The sequence below is a fragment of the Ambystoma mexicanum genome, chromosome 2p (assembly GCF_040938575.1).
Source record: "Ambystoma mexicanum isolate Mex_15411 chromosome 2p, UKY_AmexF1_1, whole genome shotgun sequence".
Classification (NCBI taxonomy): domain Eukaryota; kingdom Metazoa; phylum Chordata; class Amphibia; order Caudata; family Ambystomatidae; genus Ambystoma; species Ambystoma mexicanum.
The window spans coordinates 76,374,131-76,387,262 of NC_090923.1; the positions used below are offsets into that span (position 1 = coordinate 76,374,131).

Below are 13,132 nucleotides of genomic sequence, written 5' to 3' on the forward strand. Positions count from 1 at the left end.
GATCTCTTGATGAACTTGACTTGTCTGATTTCTCTTAATTCAGGTTCACCGTAATTATGCCCATTTGTTTTCTCTTCTTGTATGTCTTGGTTTCTCCAGCATGGGGTCTGGCATGGATTCACATGCTCATGAATATTCCCCGTCGTCAGGCTGGGAATCCTCGGTAAAGAAAAAATCAGTATCAGTTTTGTTTCTGATCTGTCTTTCTTAGTAGTAACCAATCACTGATCTCTGGGTCATACTGCCCCCAGCCAATGACTGCCCTCTCCCTAAGCCCCGCCTCTGGCAGCCATCCTCAGATTTTTACCGCACACTCAAGTGTTGGGATTCCTCATGCTTTAGCTCTCCAGTTTTTGCTGCGTTTTCGTGCTTTTTCAGGAGATTTTTTTAATTTTTTTCAGTTTAATCGAGCCTCAAGCTCCACCGTTTTAACTTCCGATAACGGGGACCCGTTTCGGAATTCTTCTACGCCCCTCAAGGGTGAAGTTTTCGTCGAGTTTACGCTTCTTGGAGGATTCCGGAAGATCTGCGGCCTACCTCAACGGACATGGCCCAGGACAAGGGAAGCTCGATGCCCGGATTCAAGCTGTTCAGGTGCTGCCCTGGATGCGGATTACAAAACGTTTTCAAGGAGGACGAGCATTCGCGATGTCTCTGCTGCCTTAATGAGGAAAAGACGCACTTGGAGAAGGACTGTGCGTTCTGCAAGAACCTTTTGGAACGGACCAAAAAAGATCGTCGTTCCCTCCTCGCCGCCTGGCTGGGGAAGGGCCTGCAGCACTAGAGTTTGGAGGGTACGATATCCCGGCTGACTGCAGAGAGGTTCTTGCAAAAGCCAGGGCGTCCTCAACTCTCAAGTGTTACGGTCATAAGTGGAAGAGGTTCTCTGTTCTCTGCGGATTACGGCCTCTCAAGTACTGCCGTACCTACTGTCGCTGGCCAAAGCTGGACTGGCTCACGCCTCCATCAAAATACATCTGGCTGCCATCTCCCGATATACCAGGACTACGGGACGGGCGTCCTTGTGGTCTCATCGCCTGGTGAAGGAATTTATGAAGGGACTATTCCGAACGTTCCCGCCGGTGAAGGCTCCTGCCCCGGCGTGGGAGCTTAATGTGGTGCTGACCAGGCTCATGGGGGGACCCCATTCGAGCCTATGCATTCGGCGCATTTGAAGTTCCTGTCATGGAAGACAGCGTTCCTCGTGGCCATCACCTCCGCACGACGAGTGGGAGAGATCCAGGCCCTATCTTGCAAGCCTCCATACTTGACTTTTCATGACACGAGGGTGGTGCTGAGGACGCATCCCTCCTTCATGCCCAAGGTGCCGTCGGACTTCCACCTCACCGAGCCCTTGGTGTTACCAGTTTTCTTCCCGTCGCCTTCGACGCCGGCCGAGAGGACTTTGCACTCGCTGGATGTAGCTACAGCGCTGATGTTCTACGTGGACCGCACGAAGAGTTTTCGGAAGACGTCACAACTGTTTGTGAACTTTGGGTCTGTAAATCAAGGGAAGGCTCTCTCGAAGAATTCCATTTCCAGATGGCTATCCGGCTGCATCATGCACTGTCACCGGTTGGCAAACCGACCGCTGCCCGGCCGTCCGAGAGCCCATTCGACCAGAGCGATCGCTGCTACCACGGCGTTCCTGTCTGGTGTGCCCCTGCTGGACATCTGCAGGGCTGCTACGTGGAGGTCGACGCACACCTTCACAAGATTCTATTGCGTCGATCGGGACTCCAGGGAGGAGGCCAGGGTCGGCCAAGCAGTGCTGCGCAACCTGTTCACCTAAGGTGAGCCTGGTGAGGAGGTAAGAATTGCTTAATGTTGAGCCTTTGCCACCTCCCGTGGTTGTGCATGTGTATACTGCTATGTATTCTTTTATTCATGAGCATGTGAATCCATGCCAGACCCCATGCTGGAGAAGGAACAAGTTACTTACCTGTAACTGTTGTTCTCCAGCATGGGTCTGGCATGGATTCACTTGCGAACCCTCCCGCCTACCCCTCTGCGGCTCTTCACTTGGTCATACTGCCACTTTGCGTGCTCCCAAGTCTGAGGATCGCTGCCAGAGGCGGGGCTTAGGGAGAGGGCAGTCATTGGCTGGGGGCAGTATGACCCAGAGATCAGTGATTGGTTACTACTAAGAAAGACAGATCAGAAACGAAACTGATACTGATTTTTTCTTTACCGAGGATTCCCAGCCTGACGACGGGGAATATTCATGAGCATGTGAATACATGCCAGACCCATGCTGGAGAACAATAGTTACAGGTAAATAACTTGTTCCTTATCTCACACACTCCATTTCCCCGGGTATGGTTATCCACAATTCGTTTCTCTGGGTGTTATTCTCTTTGCTTATACTTTTGTTTTTGTTTTTCCCCATCGCTTACCCCTTTCCTGAAAGATTTTTGTTGCAGTAATTTCTACTAAGATGAGTTATTTGCATAACATTGTGAGGCACCTGATGTAAGGAGACGTGGTTGGTTTCACAACTATTTTTTATTAAAATTTACAAGGAAGGGTAAAATGCCTCACTTGCTCAAAGTCTACAAGGTGGTTCCCTGCCTCAACAAAACAATCTAATAGTTGTTAGGATGTCTACAATTAATTATCTACCGTCCTGTGTCCAAAACCTATTCTGGCCCTCACTAGAAAAACTATAACAACGAGGGACAATATTTTGGCTGCTGTTCAGCTTCTGCTCTTCTTTCTTGGTTGTCACAGGAACAATCCGTTCCCTTTGACTTCTGAGATGCCAGGTGTAAGGAACTCATGGTGGCAACAGTAAAGACAGACAAAAGTGATCACAGTTCAAGGGTGTTTATTAAACAACATAAATGGGCGAGGAAAACGCCCAAGCTAAACCTAAATCTAAGATGGAGCAAGTGTCGACCATCGGATAATAAGGCAGTCCTAGTGTTGTCTTGTCAAATAAAAAGGGCCTTTACAAAAAAAAAAATATTGCCAGTCCTTACAGCTAAGTTACAAAAATAGTGTGGCATAGGGTTCACAAGAAAAGAAAGGTGTTCACAAAAATAAGTCAGGATGATATAGCAAGGTCCCCCTTCCCCATGTTTATTAGCACAGGACAAGGTGGGCCTCTTGAGCACAGCACACAACTGAACTTTTCAAGCACAACGCTACTGTTCTTCTCCGCGATATCCGGATCTTCGGTCGTCAAGTCTCCTTACACAGTCTCTTGCCCCGAGAGCCTGATGTAACAACAAAAAGGTCCTCTTCTTAATCGTGAGCCTTCTTGACTGTTGGCCTCCCTCCGTCGGGTTCACTATGGCTTATTTATTCCTTAAAATTTCACTTGTAGTATTCAGGATTGTAGTATTGTCTTTTAACAATCTTTCACTGTGGGCTTCCCCCATCCGGGTTCGCTCTTGCCAACACAATGTGCACAGGTTACTGTTTTCCACCTCGCCTTTTAGGCATCCCTCAGCTGGGTTCGCATTTGCCTTAGCTTTTATTCACTTTCCTCTAGTTCCGGATTTTAGCCCCCAGTCAGGCTTTCCTTTAAGTTGTGGGTCAAAGATTTTCTACTTTACATGGGGGTTTTTACTCAACCCTTCTATGACCACTTTGACCTCTAACAATGGGCTCTCCTAGGGCCCCTGGTATTTCTTGTTTTAACAAAAGGGGACCAAGCAGTCTTTTGATTGAGCGCCCACGTGGGGCCGGGTCACTCTGCAGCTGGTCTTTCCCTGCAATTTTAATCTCTCTCTTTCTCTCTTTCTCTCTTTCTCTCTTTCTCTCTTTCTCTCTTTCTCCCTTTCTTTCTCTCTCTCTTTCTCTCTTTCTCTCTCTCTCTCTTCCCCCTTTCTCTCTCTCTCTTCCCCCTTTCTCTCTCTCTTCCCCCTTTCTCTCTGTCTCTTCCCCCTTTCTCTCTGTCTCTTCCCCCTTTCTCTCTCTCTCTTCCCCCTTTCTCTCTCTCTCTTCCCCCTTTCTCTCTCTCTCTCTTCCCCCTTTCTCTCTCTCTCTCTCTTCCCCCTTTCTCTCTCTTCCCCTTTCTCTCTCTCTTCCCCTTTCTCTCTCTCTCTTCCCCTTTCTCTCTCTCTCTTCCCCTTTCTCTCTCTCTTCCCCTTTCTCTCTCTCTTCCCCTTTCTCTCTCTCTCTTCCCCTTTCTCTCTCTCTCTTCCCCTTTCTCTCTCTCTCTTCCCCTTTCTCTCTCTCTTCCCCTTTCTCTATTCCTTTCTCTCTTCCTTTCTCTCTTCCCCTTCCTTTCTCTCTTCCCCTTCCTTTCTCTCTTCCCCTTTCTCTCTCTCTTCCCCTTTCTCTCTCTCTTCCCCTTTCTCTCTCTTCCCCTTTCTCTCTCTTCCCCTTTCTCTCTCTCTTCCCCTTTCTCTCTCTCTTCCCCTTTCTCTCTCTTCCCCTTTCTCTCTCTCTCTTCCCCTTTCTCTCTCTCTTCCCCTTTCTCTCTCTCTCTTCCCCTTTCTCTCTCTCTCTCTTCCCCTTTCTCTCTCTCTCTTCCCCTTTCTCTCTCTCTTCCCCTTTCTCTCTCTCTCTTCCCCTTTCTCTCTCTCTTCCCCTTTCTCTCTCTCTCTTCCCCTTTCTCTCTCTCTCTCTTCCCCTTTCTCTCTCTCTCTCTCTTCCCCTTTCTCTCTCTCTCTCTCTCTCTCTCTCTCTTCCCCTTTCTCTCTCTCTCTCTCTCTTCCCCTTTCTCTCTCTCTCTCTCTCTTCCCCTTTCTCTCTCTCTCTTCCCTTTTCTCTCTCTCTCTCTCTCTCTCTTCCCCTTTCTCTCTCTCTCTCTCTTCCCCTTTCTCTCTCTCTCCCTCTTCCCCTTTCTCTCTCTCTCTCCCTCTTCCCCTTTCTCTCCCTCTTCCCCTTTCTCTCCCTCTTCCCCTTTCTCTCCCTCTTCCCCTTTCTCTCTCTCCACTGGTTGTGATGTACTGCTTGGCGTTTCTTGTCTTAGTAGTCAAGGACAATACCACGGTAGTGAGCATCTCTTCCCCCCTTGGCTATCAGTATAGGAGGGCTCCATGCACCGTTGACTTCTGCATCCCACACGCTGGCTGTTATTCCCAGTCTTATGATTCCTTGCAGAGAGGCTCTGTGTTCTTTCCCTTACCCTTGAACATGAACTGCAGCTCCACTGATATTAGGCTACTGATGACACTGACTGGGGCATAGCTGTTCCCGATAAGATACCCAATGCACCCATGTAATTTATCTCGAAGTAGACCATATATCGTATGCCGTATTGTTATGTTGGTAAGCTACACACAATGGGTGAGGGTTGGCAGAAATGTTACAAATATTTTTTCTGCTTTACCCCATCGGCCCTCTTTTTCTCGCAAGATCTTCTTGCACTATTTTTACAGTGTTAAGATAGATTTCTTAAATCTGGCCTGATGAGATTTCCAGAGGCCACCCTAGTTATAGTGAACATGGGAACTCTGAGGTTAGCCAAACCCAATCAAGGTAAGCGTGGAGAGAGGTCAAGGCTAAGTCTCAGGAGAAAGTGCGTATGATCCGGGTTCCACAATGAGCCCACACAGTGAAGCACACAGTAATTCTGCTTAGATTGGTAAGTACAAAAAAACTCGATTTTATTATAGGCCCAAAACGCACTAGAATTATTTAACTGGCAAGTATTATCACGCAACACTGTTATCAGACACTTATCACATGCGAACCCTCCCGCCTGTTTGGGTCCGGAACACCGTTGGGACTCCTGTTTTTACTGTGACTCCCTTTCGGTCCGGGTTCTTCAACGTCGGTTGGAGCGGTGGGAGGAGGTGTTCGGTCGGACTTCTTCGCATTTTCAGGCGTTCATCGACGAGAAGAAAAAAACGCCTGGTAAGTTACTTGATTTTCAGAGCACCCCAGCCGGGAGATACCTTCCCGGGTTCCTCTCGAGCCGGGCAGGGCGTCGATTGCTCTGTTACCGGGGTTCGCCCTGAGGTGCCTGTTGGGCCTAATAATTCTACTAGTTTTCTCCGAGGGTCTCCGTAAGGGGCATGTGTTCACCGGCGTACATTCCGAGGCCCCTCCTGTGTGGGCTGTGTGTAGACCCAGTTCTACTGAGTCGTGGTGTACCGGAGCTTGCTCTGAGGCCGTTCTTTCAGCTTCCCTCAAAAACAAAACTGGGGTACGCCCCGAGGTCTTGGCTGGGCTTGAGGTTACCGAACGCATGTTCGGGGCCCGTGCCGATAAGGCTTCTACCGGGCCTAGGCCCGAGGTTCCTCGTACAGAGGCTAAGGCTACCAACAGTTCTGAGGGGCCGGGAAAGGCCCCGTCGGTGGCAGCGCACTGTTCCCGCTCTTGTGGTGACACCAGATCTGTTGAGGGGGCAAAGAAGAAAGTTTCTTCTTTTACCGGCAGTGCCGAGGCTCTTCCTTCGAAGGCTCAGTTGGCGGTTGGTATGTCGCAGAAACATTCCAGGCCTCATAGTACCGGCTCTGCCGAGGTTCCTTACGTTAAGGCTAAGATTAGGACCCCTGATCCATCGACGGGGACCCCTGCCTCACTTCCTCACGTGCCGCAGTTCCCCTCAGATGAGGACAAAATGGCGCCCGTTCCCACCACAACCACGGCGGCCATTTTAGGTACTACACCTACAACTATGCCATCGGCCCCTGGTGTAGGGTTTGGTCCTTCGGGTGAACCTAAGGTCCCTTGTGCGCATCCTTACCGGCCGGTTTATGATTGGAACGCCCAGTTGCCTCTTCTGCACAATGTTTCGTTGCCCGCGGGGTGGCTCCCTTGATTTATGTGGATATGTCGGCGGAGGGGCCGGTGTGGCACCCTTCCCCGTTGGGTCCCTAGATTTGTCCACTACATGAGAGGCCGCCTCAGGTTCCGAAACAATCTCCTGAGGATGCCTTTTTCGGTAAATTTCAAGCGCTTATGCGCACCGACCCCATGAGGGAATATTTCAAGGGGCTTTTCAAGGAGATATGTCCACCCGCGCCTCCGGCTCCACCCGTCCCGTCGGTGGTTCCGCCGGCGCCTCCCTTGCCCGTGGTGCCTCCCCCTGCGCTTCCGCCTGTGCTGCTATTGTCCCCAGTGGACAAGGCAGTGCCTGACTCGGCTCAGCAGGAGCCGGGCCTGTCAGATGACCCTCAAGGCGATCAGGACAACGAGGACCTGCCCCGCTCTACCAGAGATTACCAGAGCTTTCCATGACCGGGTACTGGACATGATGAGCTTCTTAGATGTTCCGGTGCCCGAGGCATCTGCTCCGCAGGAGGGCGTGCTTTCTGGGGCGTTCACCTTGTCTCCTTTGGAGCATACCTGCCTGTTCTTGCAGAAGGACGTTCTGGCCGAGGTCCGAAGAGTTTGGGAAAAGCCACACTCGGCACTTTTTGTCAATAAAAAGATTGACGCGAGGTACTGGCTACATTCCTCGGAAGAAGTGGCCTTGTCTTGTCCGCCTCCCTCCTCCACAGTGGTGGCTGCGGCCACGTCGCGATCCAGACCTGCAGCTTCCTCCTCCGCGACGGCGACTCAGGTCTTGGGAAAGGAGGACAAGCTCCTGGACTCCCTAGGGAGGAAAATCTTTGCCAGTTCGGCCTTGCGGCTCAGGCAGGCCAATGCAGAATTGATTTTGGCGGGAGCTAACATGCGGATGTGGAGAGGTCTGTCGCAGTTTGAGGAGCACATTCCGGTTGAGAAGCTGGAGGATTTCGGAGGAGGCCTTTCCGATGCCAGGGTCTTGGCCCAGGATCTCCTGGAGGCTCCGGCTCATCACATAGACACCTCAGCTCGGGGTCTGATGCTAGGGGTTGATAACTCGCAGCAAGCATGGCTACATTCCACTAAGTTTTCGAAGGAGGTGCAAGACAAGGTTCTGGACCTTCCATTTGATGGTAAGGAGCTTTTCACTCTTCTACTGATGTAGAGCTCACCAAAACCAAAGACAGCACTCAGACGGCCAAATCATTGTCTGTTCTGGTTAAACCTCCCTTCAAGACTCCAAGGCCGTTGTCGCAAGGTCGACCTTCCTCTGGTTTTAGGGGCTTCCTCGACCGCAAAAATCACAGAGTGGATACTCCTGCGGGGAATAACTGCTGTAGACAACAGCGTACACAATATTTCTCCCGCTCCTCAGCCTCCTCATCAGGTTCAGGTGGCACCGCCACCGATAAATCTGCCAAATGAGGGTTTTCCTCGCACGAGACCCTGATGGGAGGACGCTTTGCGTCTCATTGGGAGGCGTGGCAGACCATCATAGAAGACAGATGGTTCTTGTCAGTTGCTCGAGCGGGCTTCCGCTTACCTTTACCCCCTACCCCAACCCTCCTTTTCAGCTGTCGGGCTCACCCTCCCTCAAGGCCGAGGTTCAGAAACTTCTGCTCCTCAGAGCTGTGGAACCCGTTCCCCTTGGGGAACGAGGGGAGGGCTTCTACTCCCGGCTGTTTACGGTGCCCAAACCCAACCAGGCTGGCCTGCTCACCATCCTAGACCTTTCCCAGTTCAATCTTTCCATACCCCAAGAGAAATTCAAGATGATCACGCCCGGCCAGATTCGCTCCTCTTTGCAAGCCGGCGATTGGCTCAGCGTGGTGGATCTTCAGGATGCGTACATGCATATCCTGATTTGGAACCCACACAGGAGATACCTCTGTTTCTCTTTGGGAGAGGAGCACTTCCAGTTTCGGGGGCTTCCTTTTGGCCTCAGTTCTGCGCCGCGTGTATTCACAAAGATGATGTCTGTGATCGCGGCCCATCTTCGTCTCCAGGGTATCCATGTGTATCCCTATTTGGACGACTTGCTCCTATGCAGCCCTTGCCCGTTGGCAGCAGCGGGCAACCTCCAGTCTCTCCTTCAGCTCCGGTTCCATCTTGGGCTGTCAGTGAACTGGCGGAAATCCTCCATGACGGTCTCACAGGACCTGACTTTCCTGGGTTTTCGTTGGAACACGATAGACTGCCGAGTGTATCTGACCGGGGACAGACTGGTGGATCTGTTGGCCACGTGTCAGATGTTTACGCAGTCGAAGAGCATGTCAGCCTGGTGGTTCCAGAGGCTTCTGGGCCTCATGGCCTCGTGTGTGCTGGCTCTTCCTCTTGCTCGTCTCAAAATGAGACGGACCCAGATGGCTCTTCGGAGTTCCTGGTGTCGGGCTGTGGACCCGGTTTCCAAACGGATAATGATTCTGGATTCCATGAGAGTGGTCTTCTCTCAGCAACCTGTCGGTGGGTGTCGGGTTCCAGGACCCAAGCCCCATGGTGACGATCACGACAGACTCCTCCCTTTTCGGGTGGGGTGCGACGTTAGATCTTCTTCAGGTTTCGGACCTCTGGTCACATCAGGACAAGCTCCTGCACATAAATCAATTGGAGCTTCTGGCGATTTTTCTGGGGCTCAAGGCGTTCAGACCTCTCATTATCAACAAGGTGGTCCGCATAAGAACGGACAATGCAGTGTCAATGTACTACATAAACAAGCAAGGGGGAACAAAGTCTCCCCCTCTCGTGGATCTGTCCATCCAGATTTGGGAGTGGTCTGTGCTTGATGGGGTCTGGCTGCTTGCAGTGCATATCCCGGGCCGGCTGAATGTCACCGCGGATGCCCTCAGCCGGCGGACAGTGGTCAGCTACGAGTGGGAGTCGAAGGCAGAGATCCTATCATGGATTTTCTCGCGTTGGGGCACACCGGAGGTGGACCTCTTCGCCACGGCGGTAAACAAGAAGCTTCCTCAGTATGCCTCCAGAGGGGGGCTGGGAGCCTCCTCTCTGGGGGACCCACTCGAGATACCATGGCACAACATGAGAGCTTACGCCTTCCCGCCGCTTCCTCTGGTTCATCGAGCAATTTGGAAGTTGAGGAGTTCTGTCAACTGTTCTCTTCTACTGATAGCTCCGTGGTGGCCGGCCAGGTTTTGGTTCTCAGAACTTCAACACCTGTCGGTGTGTCCGCCGATCAGGTTACCAGTAACTCCCGATCTTCTTCACCAAGGGGAACAGCAGATGTGGCACCCCTCCCCACAATCGCTCAGCTTGGCGGCATGATGCCCGAGTTCACGGCTCTAGAGCCTTTGGGTTTGTCTGCGGATAACATGCGCATTATCCAGGCAGCCAGGAAACCCTCGACCAGATCCCAATACAAGAGTAAATGGCTCAGGTTCTGTCATTGGTGTTTGGAGAAAGAATTGGACCTGAGGGTGGCAACGATTGACACAGTGCTGTCCTTTGTCTCCTCCCTAGCAGAGTCAGGGGTTCATGTCTTGTCCTGCAGGACTCATCTCTCGGCAATTTCCGCCTACCTCTCTACAGACCGGTGTTCTTATTCGTTAACTAACCCGGTGGTGAAGAGACATTTTGCTGGTTTGACGCGACTCTACCCTCCGGTTCGTAGGCTGCACCCGCCTTGGGACCTAAATGTAGTCCTGACACCGCTGTGCCATAAACCTTTTGAGCCAATGGCTACGGTTGACCTCAAGTACGTGTCCTGGAAAGTTTCCTTTCTGGTAGCTGTTACTTCAGCGAGGAGAGTGAGTGAGCTCCAGGAATTGTCGGTGGCGCATCCTTTCTTGGTCTTTCACAAGGACAAGGTAGTCCTTCGTACGAACCCAGCTTTCCTACCAAAGGTAGTGACCGAATTTCATCTGAATCAGTCGATTTCCCTTCCGATCTTTTTTCCGAACCCTGCCTCGGAGGCGGAAAGGGTTCTACACTGCCTGGATGTCCGAAGAGCTCTCAAGTTCTACCTGGACAGGACTGCTGAGCTTTGGAGTTCTTCCCAACTGTTTGTGACCTTCGGTAAACCCCAGGGCAGGCCAGCGTCTAAGGCATCCATTTCCAGATGGATTGCTGCCTGTATCACGGAATCTTTCACCGTCCAAAAGCTGAAACCTCCTAAGGGTATCCATGCACATCAGGTGCGAGGCAAGGCAGCTGCGGTTGCTTTTCAGAAGTATGTTTCCTGGGAGTCCATCGCTAGAGCGGCTACTTGGGCCTCCCCATCTGCTTTCTGTAAGCACTACTGCCTCGATATGAGCTCTAGGGCTGACGCTCAGTTCGGCCAGGCTGTGCTGAAGAACCTGTTTCAGTAAGGGGTATTTCCATCCACCCATAGTTCCTGTAAGGAGTGCTTGGGAATCTCCCATAAGTATGGAGGAAAGGGGACGGGATGTAGGAGTATTACCAGATTACTCACCGTAGTGACCACCTTACTCCTAGTCCATAGTCCCCTTTCCTCCATACGCCCGCCCGCCGTCCCCTCTAATAAGGTTCCTCTGTTATTGCTAATGGGTCTTGGACCCTGCGATAGAAAAGGACTGATGGGCGGAAAGGAGCCAAGGTGGGCGGGGATACGGCCGCGTGCCGGGCCGCGCGCAGGAAAGAGAGGAGGGACACATTTTTGAAAAACATTTTTGGATGCTTTTTACAAATGTGCTCCAGTCCCGTCCCACAGGACAGAGAGATGTCCCATAAGTATGGAGGAAAGGGGACTATGGACTAGGAGTAGTAAGGTGGTCACTACAGTGAGTAACCTGGTAAGTCTTGCGAAGACCGGAGCAACCACTACATTGCTTCTAGTCCGGCTTTGTGCGTAATGTTTGTATATAGACTACATAGATCCATAGTGAACATAAAGTCAGTTGTACTGTCAAACTCAAGATCTTTGTTTTTCAAAAGGAAGTCGTAGTATCCTTCAAATACGTTGTTGTACATTGCACTAATGGTTGAATAGCCTTATCTATAAACTGGGCTAATCGTTCAAGAAGACTATCTAATGCTGCTATAATTGGTCTTCCAGGTGGATCCAACAAGTTTTTGTATACTTTGGGTAATATGTATAATGGCATCACAGGATGACGTTTGCTTAGAAAGGATTTAGTGTTTTCAGAAAACCACTCCTACGATTCAGCTTCATCCAAAAATGTGTTAATAAGGGCCTTTGATCTTTCCGTTGGATCAAGGAATATTTCTAGGTATGTATCCTGATCCTGTAGTTGACGTTCTACTTCAGCTTTATATTTCGATCGATCCATTATTGCCAAAGCGCCGCCTTTGTCCGCTGGCTTCTATATGATATCATTATTTTGCCATAACTTAGCTAGAGTATCTTTTTCCAGTTTGGTAAAGTTCCCTCTGATATTTCTGCGTTTGAATGAGATACTCTTAAAATGTAGTTTATTCATGGAAAACTTAATTTGTATGTAAAAAATAAAAGCACAACATATGGTTTATTTATAGCATTGAAAGATGTTGATGATCATTTTATTTGAATAGTAAAAATATATCTTCGTTTTACAGAAATTCTTTTGAACATTATTGAAGAGGTCAATTCCTTGAATAGTGACCTGGTCTTTCCTCAGTGGTTTGAGGTTATATGATTGACATGTTATTAGCTCTTTTTTATGAGTAGCAAGAGCTGAACCTGGAGCACCTGAACCAGCTTGACATTAAAACATATTAGGAAAAACTGTGAACATACCTACATTGTAGTGCACAAAGATTACCAGTTTATTACCAAATCAAATATTGTCATTTTTAACAGATCACAAATATTAAAAACAATAAAGTGGTCTCTGAGCTTGGAGAGAATAGATCAAGTATCTAAGATAAGTTACTTGTGTAACACCTCTTCGATTTATATGTGGAAAGAGTCTCTCAAAAATCAAATTACGACCTCTGCTCTCACATGAAATGTCTGCTTTCTAAATAAGTTTTCACTCGTGCCAATCCTTGACTATATTATGTGCTAAAGATCGAACCAATTCTACTCTACAGATTGGACATGTGTTGGACATTCATGAACATCTTAACTCTATTCAGGGTCAGTTATGCAAGGTTGTCCTTTGTTTTGTGAATTCACAACCCAATGCACTCCTGAGGCATGAGCTAGATCTGGTATCCTTATCCTCAAGATTGCATTGGAGGCAACTTTCCAACTATGCAAATAAAGAGCATCTGTTAATTCTTTGAATGTGTATGGCAGTAGAATGCCATCTTTGCATTGCACTGTTGACTCTAGTGATGAAGAACTGATTCAACGACCAGAGAAAGTAGAAAAAGAAAACAAAACCCTATACGACCAAGATTGGTTGAAAACATTGTCTATATGGGAACTTGCAAACTTCACAAAATGTTTTCCACAAAAACTCTAAATGCGATTCTGCTTCAACCATTTTTTAACAAGGCAACGTGTTAAGCCCTAGAATATGGG

General features: G+C 49.6%; 1 protein-coding gene across 3 annotated transcripts in view; it reads left to right on the top strand.

The window, feature by feature from the left end:
- The window catches only part of USP19 (ubiquitin specific peptidase 19), a 1,845,650-nt gene that overhangs the window by 92,613 nt on the left and 1,739,905 nt on the right, over window positions 1-13,132 (top strand). The window lies entirely within an intron of this gene.